This window comes from Diabrotica undecimpunctata, chromosome 7, assembly GCF_040954645.1.
Source record: "Diabrotica undecimpunctata isolate CICGRU chromosome 7, icDiaUnde3, whole genome shotgun sequence".
Classification (NCBI taxonomy): domain Eukaryota; kingdom Metazoa; phylum Arthropoda; class Insecta; order Coleoptera; family Chrysomelidae; genus Diabrotica; species Diabrotica undecimpunctata.
Genome location: NC_092809.1, coordinates 42,139,178 through 42,154,596, shown reverse-complemented (window position 1 = coordinate 42,154,596; position 15,419 = coordinate 42,139,178). Strand labels below are relative to the sequence as shown.

Sequence of the window (15,419 nt, the reverse complement as noted above, 5' to 3'; positions counted from 1 at the left end):
TAGGGTCGGCTCTGGGTGGAGAGAGACCATTTAGGGTGAACATTAGCAAAGAAGGGATGAACATAAGCCATCTCAGTGAAGTTACGACGTGCGTTTTCTCCGATTTCGATTTTTAACCCGTGGTAGATGCAGCGCAGACCTACTACGGGCGCTCTAGAATAAATCAGAGAGGTTTGTTTCTGCCCGGGCCTTGCTTGCAAGACTGTATTCTCTGTCAAATTCTCAGCTTTTAGGCAATTTTATATTCTTGTATTGCAAAAATATATGCTTTAAACTGTCGTGCATAGATCGTGAGCTTTACTTTCACTTTAGTGACATATTCTTGGGGTGAAAAAGTGCCGAGGTGGTGAAGAAATTCAGAAGTACCAAGTCTTTCTTTCAATACAGCGGTTTTTGTGTATTCTAAGGACGGTTTACAGTAAAAAAACGAGCAAGTTGTATGAAAAATCGGCGATCAGGTTGAAATATGTGGTAGATTCGAGTGCTACGGGACAGTGCATCGATTTCAAGTGCTTTTTAAAAAGTATTATGGAGAGGAGGGAATATAAATCGGACAATGGAATTCCAACCATTTTGATGAAAGCAGGTTAACTAGGTAAGGGTTTACTTTTACCATTACATCTTTTCGAAAACAATAAAGATTATTGCTAAGCATTGAATACACTCAATGTGTATATATTTTTTATAAACAAGCTTTTACTCTGCAGGTTTATTGTCATGGTTCTATACTATAATGCACCTACTTTTACAGATGCTAAAAAAATATATCCTTAAAGAGTTTTATCATTAGATATTTTTGAAACCCATAAAAATTATTTTTAAGCGCTCAATACACTAACTCTGAATACATTTTATACAAACAAGCCATTGTCTTTGTAGATTTTTTATGATTTATGTTTTATATTATAAAGCACACATTAATAGATACTTAAAAAATATCAATTGGTAATATTTCGCTTTTTTAGCTTAGGTTACTTTATGGCTCATTAAAACGTCGATTTAAATTAATTTATAGTTTTTTATTCGCTTTTACAGATTTTTCTAATACTGATCAGTTTATTCAGTTTTTTAATGCGTTTTCTCATGTTTGTGTCTAGTATTGAGTTCATTTTTTTACTTAAATCTTTATTTTTTTCTTCATAGATTACATTGACAAATATTTTATGCATTTTAATAATAATTCAACTAAGTAAGACTTGATTTTTATCATTACACATTTAAAAAATTATTATTAAACAAGAAATATACTAAACCTGAACCTATTTTATATAAACAAGCTTGTTTCAAACTCTATGAAAACTACTACAAAGAAATCTCTTCTGATGTTTTCGAATGTTTGGTCAAATAATGCATTCCCTACTGATGAATTCACAGGTTCAATACATTTAAAATTAAAGCAACTACAAGCTTTTTTATCCATGTATTCAGTTTTTTTATTACTGATCAATTTCTTTATTTCCTGTTTTTTTTTTTTGGCTATTTGTTGTATGAAAATATAGCAGGAACACACAGAATATGGCATATCGAATGATAATGGTCCAAGAAGTAGAGGCTTTCTGAGAGAAAGACAAATGGTAATAAGAAATATACAACTATTTTATAGAAACCAGAAAATACTTATATTAAGAACGTGGATTTCCCGTGATAAAAAGACAATAAATCAAATAGACCACATTTTAGTAGATAAGAAACACGCCCGCAAATAAAATAAATATAAAAGGCTTGAGAAGTGTGGAATGTAACACGACCACTTTTTGGTAAGAGCAAAATATAAAAGGACTGCTAATATGAAGAAAGGCAATAAAACAAACAAAGAAATGTGCAAATAATTCAGTACAGAAATATTAACACACAATACTACACTGAACAAGTACGAAAAACGAATAACCAGCAGACCAAACGAAGAACCAGAAATATCAGACCTGGAAGAAAAGTGGGAAAGCATAAAAGAAGCAATTTTAAACACAAATAAAGTAACCATAATGAAATCTAATCATCATCATTATCATTCTGGCTTTACAACCCTGTGTGATAGCCTCCTCAAGAATTTCTCTCCAGTCGTCCCTATCCATTGCCTTCCTCCGCCAAACACGTACTCCCATGTTTCTCAAGGAAACTTGTTCTGGGTCTTCCTCATTTTACAATGGGTCTATCAAGCAGCGTTTTTCTAGCTAAGTCATTTTGTTCTATCCGCATTACATGCCTTTTTCACCTCAGACGTCCTATCTTAAGATGTTTTATGATATCTGGTTCCTGGTATATTCTATAAAGTTCAGAGTTGTATCGTCTTCTCCACACACTGCTCCTTAGATTCGCTTTAGTACTTTTCTTTCGGAACATCCTAACATGTTTTCATTACTTTTTGTTAGAGTCCAGGTCCTTGAACCATATGTTACGACTGGGTGTATTATTGTTTTGTAGAGTTTTATTTTTACATTTCTCGATATAATTGTGGATTTAAGGAGGAGATTGAGCCCAGAATAGGATCTGTTGGCCGTGCAAATTCTGCTGTTTATCTCTGCGGTAGTATTATTTTCAGTGTTAAGGAGAGCTCACAGGTATACAAATTTGTTCACTGCTTCCATGACCTCGTTTTTATAACAAGTGGTTGTAGGATTTGTGGTTGCGTGCTTATTTTCATATAGTTTGTTATGTTGGTGTTTATTATTAAACCCATTTTTGTAGCTGATTCTTATAATGGTACCTATGCCTCTTGTACAGCGTTTTACGTTCTTTTAACAAAATTGATATCATTAGCATAGGCCAAGATTTGCACTGATTTATTATATATTGAACCAGTGGTTTGATTTGTGACATACGTATTACTTTTTCAAGAGCCAGATTAAACAGTATACAGGAGGGAGGATCTCACTGGCGCAGCCCGTTATTTGTTTTAAAAGGTTCAGACAGTTCCCCCTTCTTTCGTACTCTACATTCAACTTTTTCAAGAGTTAGTTTTATTAAATTTACCAACTGATTTAGCATTCCTAGCTCTTTCATTGCTTTGAACATTTCTCTTCTATTCACAGAGTCGCCGGCTGCATTGTAGTCTATAAATATGTGATGAGTATCAATGCCATATTCCAGGGTTTTTCTAAAATTTGTTTCAAGGTTGCAATCTGATGAATTGTCGATTTACCACCTCTGAAACCAGCCTGGTATTTTCCCACTATCCGTTCTGCATATTGTGCCATACGGTGACTTACTGTGGAAAATATTTTATACGCTGTAGTTTGAAGCGTAATTCCTATGTGGCTAGCGCATTCAAAGATATCTAATTTTTTTGTATATGGTGCAAAGTATTGCAATATTCCAATCATTGGGGAGGGATTTCTGTGTCCATATTTTTTTTATAAGCTGCTGTAATGCCATTATGGTATCATGGCCATATTCTTTATATAGTTCAGCTGGGCGATTATCTATTTCGGGTGATTTGTTTCTGGCTAGTTTTTTAACTGCATCTTTAACTTCAAGAATCATTGGTGGTTCCTCTTCCCTCTCGTCTGTTCCACTTACCTCATCTCTTTCATCTTTCAGATTGTCTTCTTCTTCCTCTATATTAAGTGCGTAGTTAAATCGAATTGTCGATTTACCACCTCTGAAATCAGCCTGGTATTTTCCCACTATCCATTCTGCATATTGTGCCATACGGTGACTTACTGTGGAAAATATTTTATACGCTGTAGTTTGAAGCGTAATTCCTATGTGGCTAGCGCATTCAAAGATATCTAATTTTTTGTATATGGTGCAAAGTATTCCAATATTCCAATCATTGGGGAGGGATTTCTGTGTCCATATTTTTGTTATAAGCTGCTGTAATGCCATTATGGTATCATGGCCATATTCTTTATATAGTTCAGCTGGGCGATTATCTATTTCGGGTGATTTGTTTCTGGCTAGTTTTTTAACTGCATCCTTAACTTCAAGAATCATTGGTGGTTCCTCTTCCCTCTCGTCTGTTCCACTTACCTCATCTCTTTCATCTTTCAGATTGTCTTCTTCTTCCTCTATATTAAGTGCGTAGTTAAACTATTCAACCCATCTATTCATTACATTTTTTCTTGTTGTTAATAGGTCGAAATTCTGACTTCTGCATTGTCTTAAATTAGAAGATCAAGTGAATAGAGCAAATAGAGTCACAGGTTGTCTAAATGAAACAATATAGAGAAATAAAAATATCGGAAAAGAAATGGAAGGCAGAGTTTACAAAACATTCATCAGATCAATTATGACATACACGGCAGAAGCGCAACCCGACACAGAGAGTATAAAAAGGATGTTAGAAACAGCAAAGATGAAAACAGAAAAATTAATGGTAAAATACTGTAAGCCAGAGCTATAAGTACATATATACTTATACAGCTATAACGAGTAGAATGGAACAATCATATAAGTTGACTGACAACAAATAGAGTAGTAAAGACGATAAAAGACGGTTCCCCAATAGCAAATCAGTAGGAAGACCACGAAAACGATAGAACGACCACTTACTGGAGCCCATTGAAAAATAGACTGAGTTACGTCTACTAAAAAGAAGAAGAAAGTAAAAGAAAGAAGAGTCCATCTCTATAATTTATTTTTTTAGATCTGTGATTATCTTTCCATCTCAGTCATTAAGTAGACCTATGTGGCTTTTCTCCGAATCCCTGCTGTCTCTTTTACTTTTTTATACATAATAAAGCTACCTATCATATTTTCTGGTATAGTTTTCCAGTTCTCCACATTGAGTTTTAATTAACAATTTTTTAGTATCTTGTGTTTTATTTTTGATATTCCTGTCTAATTTCTTGTAATTTGTTGGATAATATTTTGCTTCTCGCCTTTGGTCCATCAACTTCAACAAGCTCCATCAAGCTCATGTGTCATTAAACCTTGTCTCTTTGGTAGATTAAGCTTTTGTGTCATCCACACTCTGTTTTTCTTGTGTGATTTGCTTATATATTTCTTACCCACTGTTTTTATTGTTGTATTTGTACAATTTAACGCTTTATCTATGTCAGTTATATGGTTTATTTGATCTTTTATATTAATGAGATTTTTGTTAATTTTTTTCTACATCTCTTTTGGTGATCCCATTTCTCAGTTTAGTTGAGTTTAACGCTTTTACACTAGGTTTTCTGATATTTTTCACTTTAGCTTCAATTATAGAAACTATAAAATACTTAACCAATTTTATTGTAGAAACCCAGAGGATATAGAAACATATATAATAAACTGAATTGAAACATTCAAGACAGAAATGCTAAATAGAGATTGGCCTTACTACCTACTTTTCTTACTTTCTTTTAATCGAATATTTTTAGTTCTTCCTCTTTTCTTGAATGAGTGTGTTTATCTCTAAAGAATAAATTACTTTTGAATTTTTTTTAAATATTTAAAATTTACGTTTTTATTTAAAATTTTAAATCTTAAAACAATGACGTGACATATTTATAAAACAAAAGATGTACTTAATTACTGTCATTCAGTATTGTTTTTTTATTTTTAGTACCATAATATGTTTCATTAATGATCAATAAAACAAAATCCCATTTAAAAAAGTTATTAGCCCATTCATTAGGACTTATATTACTTAAATTTTATCTCATAATTTCATCAAAATTCGCAAATTTTTTTGTGTTAATATCAAAATGGCAAAATAATTGCATATAATATTTGCATAATTTTTCACACAGCTTTTTATAAATAAGTAATACATTAGATAATTACATAAAATGTAAATTAGGCTCGTGGACAAAATTGCGATGTTACTTTATTAAACTTAAACAATTATATTGTTCTTCTTCTTCGATTACCTTTATTTAAGAATATTGCTTGTTTTTTTAATGTTGTCAGTTATTCTATTGGAATTTATCTTGCAGCACTAGATGAAGCATGCAAGAGACTACTAAACAATCTGAATGGTGTCAGATAAACTAGGTGGAATACTGATGATGATAGTGTGTTTGGGCATGGAAACTATAGATTGTCTTAAAGTGACTAGTCTGTAAAGGGTAAATGCACAACATCGATGCCATACTTCTTTGCAAACTTGTATTAAAATAAACGTCACTTTTTACTACTTAGCCTAATCCATCTTTTGTGTTGAGGGTATCTTAAGTACTAATGCCCACTAACTACCCTGCCTGGCTTCCTTCTGTGAGTGGTTCTCAAACATAAATAATATTTCCTACAACATACTTGGGTTAAATTAAAATAAAATAGAAATTAAGAAATGCCTTTTATTTATGTCACACAAGTATTTTGTTTTTAATTCTACAGTATGTGCTAGCGATACGAACCATTTGTTTATAGATTTAAATAAAATCGAATAAAATAAAACTAAAATATAAAGAAACATTTTATTTATGTATTGTTCCGTTCAAAAGTTAAGGGGGGAAGGACTTTTAAAAACCGCACTGTATATGTTGACAGTACCAAAACGTAGAAATATCCGAAAATAAAACTAATAAATAAAATAAAAGTTGAAAATAAAAGAAGTCATTGTATTTAATTTCGTGTGTATGTAATCGTAATTGTACACCATTATATTTAGTTCCTTTTTTTGTCAATCGCTGTCACATTTAGTTTCTGCTTCACTATCATCATCATCATTATTATCGTCACTGTCATCACTATCTCCGTTATTTATATTTATAATAATTGGTTCGATATCATCCAACAAATTGTCAATTTTCCACATTTTTTTTTTCTGTTGCTATTACGTGGTTTACGTAGTTTTTCCATTTCTCAGGCGTAATGACCTGGTACGCCGCTGTAATTAAATTTCGCATTTCAGCTTCTTTAAAATTCCTGTTGCGTCCAGCTATATACCGTTTTACTTCACTCCAAACTATTTCGATGGGATTGAGTTCACAGTGATAGGGTGAGAGCCTCAGAATCTTCACATTGTGCTTTTTGGCAATATCTTCTATTATGTACCTGTCATATTTTGCTTTGAAGGCCTTGACTACATCAAGTAACTCGCATTTTAGGTAGTCTTCTTCAAAAAATAGGTCCTTTCACTGAAGCCATTCTTGAATATCTTTTTTTAGTGTTGAACTGTTGGGAATTTGTTCTGACTTTCTGCTGTGATAGGAGGCATTGTCCATTACCACAACAGTTTTTTCTGACAAATTTAGCATTAAGTTATTTTCGAACCAATCTTCGAAGGTAGGTCCATCCATTTCGTCGTGGTAATCCTGAGTATTTTTTCTTTGCCAAAAACGTGAGCTCTGCTCCATCAACAAATCCACTGGTAGATCCTGCTTTCAATAAAACGAACCGTGCACCAAGAGCTGTTGGACCTTTTAATCCTGTTGTCAGACCACGAACAAAAGCATCGCGATGAGATGTAATTGTTTTATCAACCCATTCTTTTTTCACACTGTGCCCGATATTTACCCATGATTCATCCAGATACACTATGTTGTATCCTTCTGCACGGTATTTACGAATTGCACGTAAATAACGATGACGCCATGAGATGATTTCTGGTTTTTCAATCAAAATTGAATTTCTGCCATGTTTTATAAACACAAAATCCATATCACTCTGCAAGCGATGTAGCGTGGCCCGTGAAAAGTTGGGCAAAGTTTCTTCGACATTTACAACAGCTAATATGGTGTTTATTGTTGGTGGTATGTTGTCACGAAAAAATTGATGAACTATTCTACGAATTTGGCCCCTGTCACCTTCATCGTACTTGTTGTCACGAGAATTACCAACCTTTCGCTTCTTGGGCCTGCTCTTTGAAGATTGTAATCGAGCAGGTGATAAATATTTCTTGTCGTATGCGAAACAGAGTCTTTTCGCAAACACCACTCATTTCTGACACTTTCCTAATTACACTTGATACAGAATCGTTGTTACCCTAATTAAGATGATAATTAATAATATTCATTAGTATCTGCTTCTCTGAAAGTTTCAGAGCTTTTCCACGTTTCCATTGAACAATTTCCTCCATTTTGCGGTAAAAATTCGGCGTCAATTATAACAATAGCCAACAACAGAAAATAACAATAATTGCCAACAGCAAATCACAACAACAGCCACCAACAAATAAAAACAATAACAAAGCAGTAACAGTACATCCAAGATGGTACAAATAATCGTAACTCGAATATGTTTACGCGCTCCGAAGAACAAATAAAGACTAATTAAGGCCCTGGATGTATCAAGCTTTTAAACATATTCTGTACCAGAATTACTCTAATTGGTTCTTAATTACTGAATAACTTAGAAGAAAGTATTTGCAGTTGATATCAACCAAAATTACAAATTCCTTACACATTATGGCAGTAATTAGCACCGCAGGGACATAAATAACATTTTAAATTTGGCAGTAGAAATTATCGGAATTATTTTAAACTTTAAAAATATGTTTATTTGATGAACATTTTATTATACTACTGCTACTAATAAAAGATAACAGTTGATAAGTTACTATTAGAAACAAATAATGTATAGTATTATGTAAAATTATTAGCAAACAATATTTGTAAATTATATAAAATTGTACGTGAGGACTTAATGAGAACTCCTGGTTTATTCCGTTTATTTTGAAAGATAGACAATAGAGAACGCCATCGCACACTGCTTAAAACTGGCAACGTCTTGGCGAAATTCCCATAAGGTGAACATTGCATATCTTACCCTGTTCATACTAGTCACTTTGAGACAAAGTATAGTCCATTTGCCACAAATTTTTGAGTGATTTATGTTATATTTATGAATTGAAACTTGATTATAACAAATTTATATTATATATCTGGATGCATATAAGTGATTACATCCCCTCCCCCTCAATCTTTTCTCCTTCGTAAGGATGTAGTGGCGTCATGTAATTTGTTTGACTATTTCTGTCCAATTATCTCTCTCCTGTGCGTGCTGTTTTGCTTCGGAGAATGGGTAACTAGGCATCTCCTTTATTTGGTCAGATCATCGTACTGGAGATCTTCCTCTGGATCTTTTACCTGCTACGTTACCTTCAACTATCATTCGCTCCATGTCTTCTCTTCTTCTAGTTATATGTCCAAAATATCTTAGTATATTTTGTTTGAAAGTTGTGATGAGTCTAGTTTTTATGTTAAGTTCTGCTAGAACTGAGTTATTTGTGCGATGGGCGGTTCCACTGTTAGTAGTAATAACGGAGCCTAAGTAATTAAATTGCCTGACCACTTCGTAACCTGCCATGATTCTTATCTCTGCCTAGTTGTTTCTGATTCTATCCATGACCATATCGAGTGATTACATACGAATTCGTATATTGATTTCTAGTAGGTGGATTATGTTTACTGGAAGTTGTACATTACTTTTTACCAGGTTTTCATAAAATCTAGCTGAGAGTGCTTTATTTTTAATACTCTAATCAGGATCTGATTAATATCACACTGAGAAATATTATCGCATGAGCACTTTCCTGATTCTATAACGTTTAATCTACTCAGGTGAGTAGGAATAGCACCGTGACTAAAAATAGTTGCTGCTGATAGTTTGGATATGTTTTAATGGAATATGTATGGTAATTCTTTTAGGGATGGTAACGTAGGATGAATCCTGTAATAATGATTATTTGATGTATTTGCTAATATTTTCCATCTGACTTTTTTATCATAAAAATTGATTAGATCTGTTACTATGTAAATATATTCTTTTATACCAGAATGAGTAGAATTGTTAGCAAGCTTGTCTTTTATTTCATTACCTTTAATCCCGGTATGACTATTTGCCCAAATAAATGTTACTTTTTTTATCATTTTTTGTTATGGTTTAACTCAGTATTATTAAGTTCGCTAAGAACTGACTTAGAGTCTGAGATGATCACAACGTCTTGCAAATTTTGGTGCTCTAGCCAAGCCAGAGCTTTCCTAATAGCTACTGCTTCTGCAGTGTAAATTGAGCAATGTGAAGGATGTTTGATTTTATAGTTTTAGAAGAAAAGTACACTGCAGACCCTACCTTCCCATCGTTCAGTTTAGAGCCATCTGTGTAAATTATAATTGTATTAGTATATTCACTCAATATGGAGTTCAATAACTTGTTATTTATTTTATCTGAATCTGAATATTTCGGAAATACAATATTTGTTTTTTGGAAGATCGTATTAAATTCTAATTTATGCAGTGGTAAAGATAGTGCAAACACTCCTGACTATGGAGCTGCACGAAGGCGGAGTCAAAATTCACGTAAAGGCAGACAGGTTCTATTGTAAGTGGAATTATACTAACCAAACTCAAACGTTCTACCTTCGACGTTGCATACTACAGTGCGTTTCGCATGGAAATGGGAACTAAATCAAATTTCGTCTTCTGCGCCGTGGTCAGGAGTGTTTGCACTATCTCTATCATAAATTTTTTTGAAAATGTAACCGGTAAATCATTGGTTTCCAGAAAGGCATCCGCTAATGGTGGAGAATTTTTTAGTTTCCAAGAATTGTTTCCTAGATTTTGTTTGGACAATTCATACAGCATACTCAGTAAGCCACTTGTTCTGGCCCTTAATTTTAATACATATTTTGTTTGCCAATAAATTTATACGATTTTCTAATGGCATTTCATTACTTTTAGCAAGAAAAAGAGGGAATGGTGTTGATTCATAGTACCCAGAGTTAACCTCAAACTTTTAAACTGAATCATCATAAATATTGTAAAACATCAATGCAACTTTAGTATGTGAATGACCTGCAAGTGACACATTTAATGAGATTGATGCCTTTCTCATACCTTTTTTTTACATATTAGACATGCTTGGACCATAGTAATTTGGGGTCTAGGATTATATCAAGATATTTATACTTATTAATAACAGATATAACATATCCTGATAGGTTTAGACTATAAGGCGTACGTACCCTATGTCTTGTAAATATCATATTGGCAGATTTTTGTGGAGATATAATTAGTTTATGGTTTTTAGCCCAATTATTTACTAGTTTTACGATGTGTTCCAGAACCTTCACACAATCGTCGTATGAATTACGGATGGAATAAATACACATATCATCGGCATACTTGATATATTTTATGGAATCAACAAAAATTCCGTGTATACTTGCCGAAAATATGTTGAAGAGAATCGGGCTTAATATAAACCCATGTGATAACCCTGTGTGAGTTATTCTTGGACCATGTAACTGATTCATATGGACTTTGATATATAAAGTTCGGTTGCTAAAAATATTTACTATATTAGCGGATAAATTTGTGGATAACTCCAGTTCACATAACTTTGAATGCATTGCTGTTAAATTAACACAGTCGTAAGTGTCTTTAAGGTCTAGACAAAAACATGCAAAATATTTATTTTTAGAAAAAATTGGTTGAATATCAGTTGTTAAGTGACTTCTATTGCATGTAGTATACCAGGACCAGATCGAAATCCATACTGAGTGGATGGCAAAAGATTATAGTGTTCGACTGTCCAGTTAAGATGATTTTTGATAATTCTTTCGAAAGTTTTCGTTATACAAGACAATAGAGAAATGGCTCCATAAGACGTTAAGAGAGGTTTGTCTTTCTTGGGTTTGATAAAAGGACATATAATTTTTTCTTTCATTTTGTCAATGTAATTACCTTCCAGAAGCCAATCATGAAATATTTTTATTAAACGATTTTTAGCCTTATATTTGCTAAGCAAATTAAATTTCTTATGTGTGTCGTGATTTTGGCACAGGATGGTTTTTTTGCTATATACTCAGCTTCTTCAAATGTGATATTCTTAATCACCATAAGTTTTTTTTATATTATATTAATGTTGATAAGCTGGACATTGTTTCGTTAGAGTCGTATGGTCATTTGTTTTGCAGTAAAGACAATATTTTGAGATATTACAGCGGGAGTTGTCTTCGTGTTCTTTGCCTTAATTTTTGCATAAGCTGAAAGTGACTTACACTGCCTAAGATTATGACCGAATTTAAAATAATTTAAACACTATACTACAGGGTATATGTATTGTTCAACTTTTAACCTTACCAAATTTAACGTAATATATTGAGGAATGATATTTCCTGCAAATATTCAAATTACCATTATTGTCTATGATATTATTCATCATATATTTTTCGTCCAAGAAAGTATCTACCCGTCTAATCATTCCTTTTTTTATTAAAGAAATTCGGAATATAGGCATTCAATTTATTATAAGTAATTATATCCTGATTAACCAGACTATTTGCACAAGTGATAGGATTAAAAATAACTTTCACTTTATTCCCACCGACGAGTTTAATGTTGGCAACAACTTTCTTAAAAAAGCAATTAATGAATAAATAATGACCTACTCGGACTGGTGATAATCGTTTAATATTTAGGTCGATGGACTCTTCAAAAACAAAACAGGGGCATTTATCAGAAAATTTGTACCTATTATTCAAATCCAACTGGGTATAACTTAAATATTTTCATCTTTATCAGGTGGTACTTTTTGCCACCCAAAGAATTTTACAATATAAAGAAAAATCCTACCTTTATTTATTATTTCTTATTATCTGAAAAACTTAACTTGTTTAACTGTTTTGAAATTGAAAATTAATGAGCACTTAAACGATGTGGATACTATCGATTGTAGCACACAACTAGTTAAAAAAACCTAGCCTCTGTTTAAAAAATTAATACCAAATACTACATGCAATACAAAATGAAAAAGAACTGAAAGCTCACAAATGTTCGTTCTCTTTCTTGTCATTCCTTCTTCTATCGGAGGTTGGTTATCATCATAGCTCCCTCTTTTTCTCTCGTTGTCTCTTCTTCTCTCTTTAATAGCACTACACTCCAAATCGAGCCTTAGTGTGCGTTCATAACGAGGCGCCGACCATCGATCGGACCATAGGATGCTATTATATTATCCTCGCCACGCAAAATAAATGCATTATTTTAAATGCGAGCGTTCACTGTCAAAGCTATGCTCTAGGCGATGATACCATGCTATGGTCTCCGTAATGAACGCACCCTTAGTCTCCTCCAACTATGCCATACTGTGCCTCTAACATTGCCAGTCCCACGCCGATCTTCTCCAGATCAGTGAATTTATTAGTTAACTGCAAAGAAAGTGACTTAAACTTGTTTGTTTAATACAATAATTATTGCAATTTATATCAATATTTGACTTTTTGATTTCATTTCTTTTCGAAAAAAAAAATTTTTGTGTCTATATTTCATCATTCGACCATTAAAGATAGAGGTTTTTAAAAGGTGGGAAGTGCTACACCTAGTGTCATAGATCAGCGAATTTGTTAGTAAACTGCAAATAAAATAACTTCTTCGTTTTGTAGTGCCTATCCGTTTCGGATGTTGGTGACCACCATGACAATCTGTATTTGCTCTGAAAAGATTTGTCGTTGTTGTGTTGAACCACGTACGTAGATTTATCAGCCAGGAATTTTTTCGCCTTCATGGTCCGTATTTTCCTTCTACTTTTCCTTGAAGAATTAATTGCAGCAATCCATATCTTTGGCTGTTCCTCATGATGTGACCGAGGTATTCAATTTTAGCTGTTTTTATTGTGGTTAACAAAACTTCCTTTTTGCATTCTTAATAAAACGTCCTGGTTAGTAAAGTGTTCGGTATAGAATGTCTTAAGGATTCGATAAAGCCATATTTCGAATGCCTCAATTTTCTTACAGGTAGGGTCTGTGAGAGTCCAGCACTTATATGCATTTTTTGAAATGCATATCTTGCTTTCTCTATCCTAGATTTTATTTCTAGGTGATGGTCCCAATTTTCATTGACGTTCATACCAAAATAAATTAAACTTGTTTATTTAATACCATAATTAATATATTTTATATTAAAAATCCACTTTTCTCCTTGTATTAATTTTGGCTTATAATTTGAAAATGAATAGAACTTGAATTGCGTATTTCTTGTTGTATTTTTACAATTTATAGTACTTCTTCTTCTTTAGATGCAAATCCACTAATGGATGTTAGCGATCACATTTTCCATTAATTCTCTATTTCTTGCAATATGTATCAGAGATTGTATGTCGTTAATCCCTGTCCATTGCCTTATGTTTCGGAGCCAGGACATTTTCTTGCGTCCCATTCCTCTCTTGCCTTCAATTTTACCCTCGATTATAAGTTGGAGGAACTGGTATTTTTCATTTCGCATGATGTGACCTAGATACGCCGTTTTCCTTTTCTTGATGGTTTCGAAAAGTTGGCGTTCTTGGTTTATTCTTTTAAGGACATCTATATTTGTGATTTTCGCTGTCCATGGTATTTTTAGGATACGGCGATAGAGCCACATTTCGAAAGCTTCTAATCTGTTTATATCCCTCGTTTTGAGTGTCCAGCCCTCTACGCCATATATCAGCACTGACCACACGTAGCACTTAGTAAACCTTAGTCTCAGTTGAAGACCGAACTCTGAACAAGTCAGTACCTTCTTGAATTTTACGAAAGCTTGTCGAGCTTGCTCAATGCGACATTTTACTTCCCTGTCCGATGCCCAGTCTTCAAAAAGCCACGATCCCAGGTATTTAAATTTACTCACTCTTTCAATGGACTTAGTATTCAGTGTTATGGTGGAGTTTTCAAGTGCATCCAAGTTTCTGGAGATGATCATAAATTTGGTTTTTTTGGTATTAATCTCTAATCCCATTCGCTTACTGTGTTCTCCGATTATAGTGACAAGTTGTTGAAGATCGACTATGTTGTCACAAATTAAGACACCATCATCAGCATATCGTATGTTGTTGATCAGTACTCCATTCACTTTGATTCCCATCTTTGCATCCTCCAGAGACTCTTGAAATATGGCTTCCGAATAAATGTTAAATAAAAGAGGGGAAAGCACACATCCCTGTCGAACGCCCCTTCTTATATGTATGGGTTTGGATATAGAATTGTCTATTTTTAACTGTACCGTTTGATGCCAGTACAAGTTTTCAATGCATCTTATGTCTTTTTGGTCTATATCAACTTTCTTGAGGATCTGCATTAACTTGTGGTGTTGGACACGATCAAACGCTTTTTGGTAATCTAAAAAGCATAGGAACACATCCTTCTTCTGATCGTAACAATTTTGGACCAGCACCTGTGTTGCTACTATTGCTTCTCGTGTTCCTAAACCTTGCCTAAACCCGAACTGGGAGTCACTGATGTCCCATTCACATTTTTTGTATACTCTTTGATGTAGTATTTTTTAAGAATATCTTTAAAGTGTGACTCATCAGGCTAATGAGTCTGTGATCCTCACATCTTTTTGCATTGACTTTCTTGGGCAGGGGAATAAAGGTAGAGCGTAACCACTGTTGAGGATAGCAGCCAGTTTCATAAATTAAGTTAAATATTTTGTGTAGTGCTGAAATTCCCCTTTCATCCAGTAATTTGAGTATTTCTGACGGGATTTCATCTGGTCCAGGTGCCTTATTGTTTTTTGAATTGAATATTGCCTTTTCTATCTCCTCTTTGGTGATTGAAGGGCCAGTCAGCTGGTCGT

At 33.4% G+C, this 15,419-nt stretch overlaps 1 protein-coding gene across 1 annotated transcript in view; it reads left to right on the top strand.

Annotated features, from left to right (window-relative positions):
- The first annotated feature begins 208 nt into the window (after positions 1-208).
- Positions 209-15,419, top strand: part of aus (argus) — a 139,338-nt gene continuing 124,127 nt past the window's right edge. Inside the window, exon 1 of the mRNA XM_072537183.1 lies at positions 209-595. The gene's annotated coding sequence lies outside the window, so the exon portion shown is untranslated. The remainder of the gene's footprint in view (positions 596-15,419) is intronic.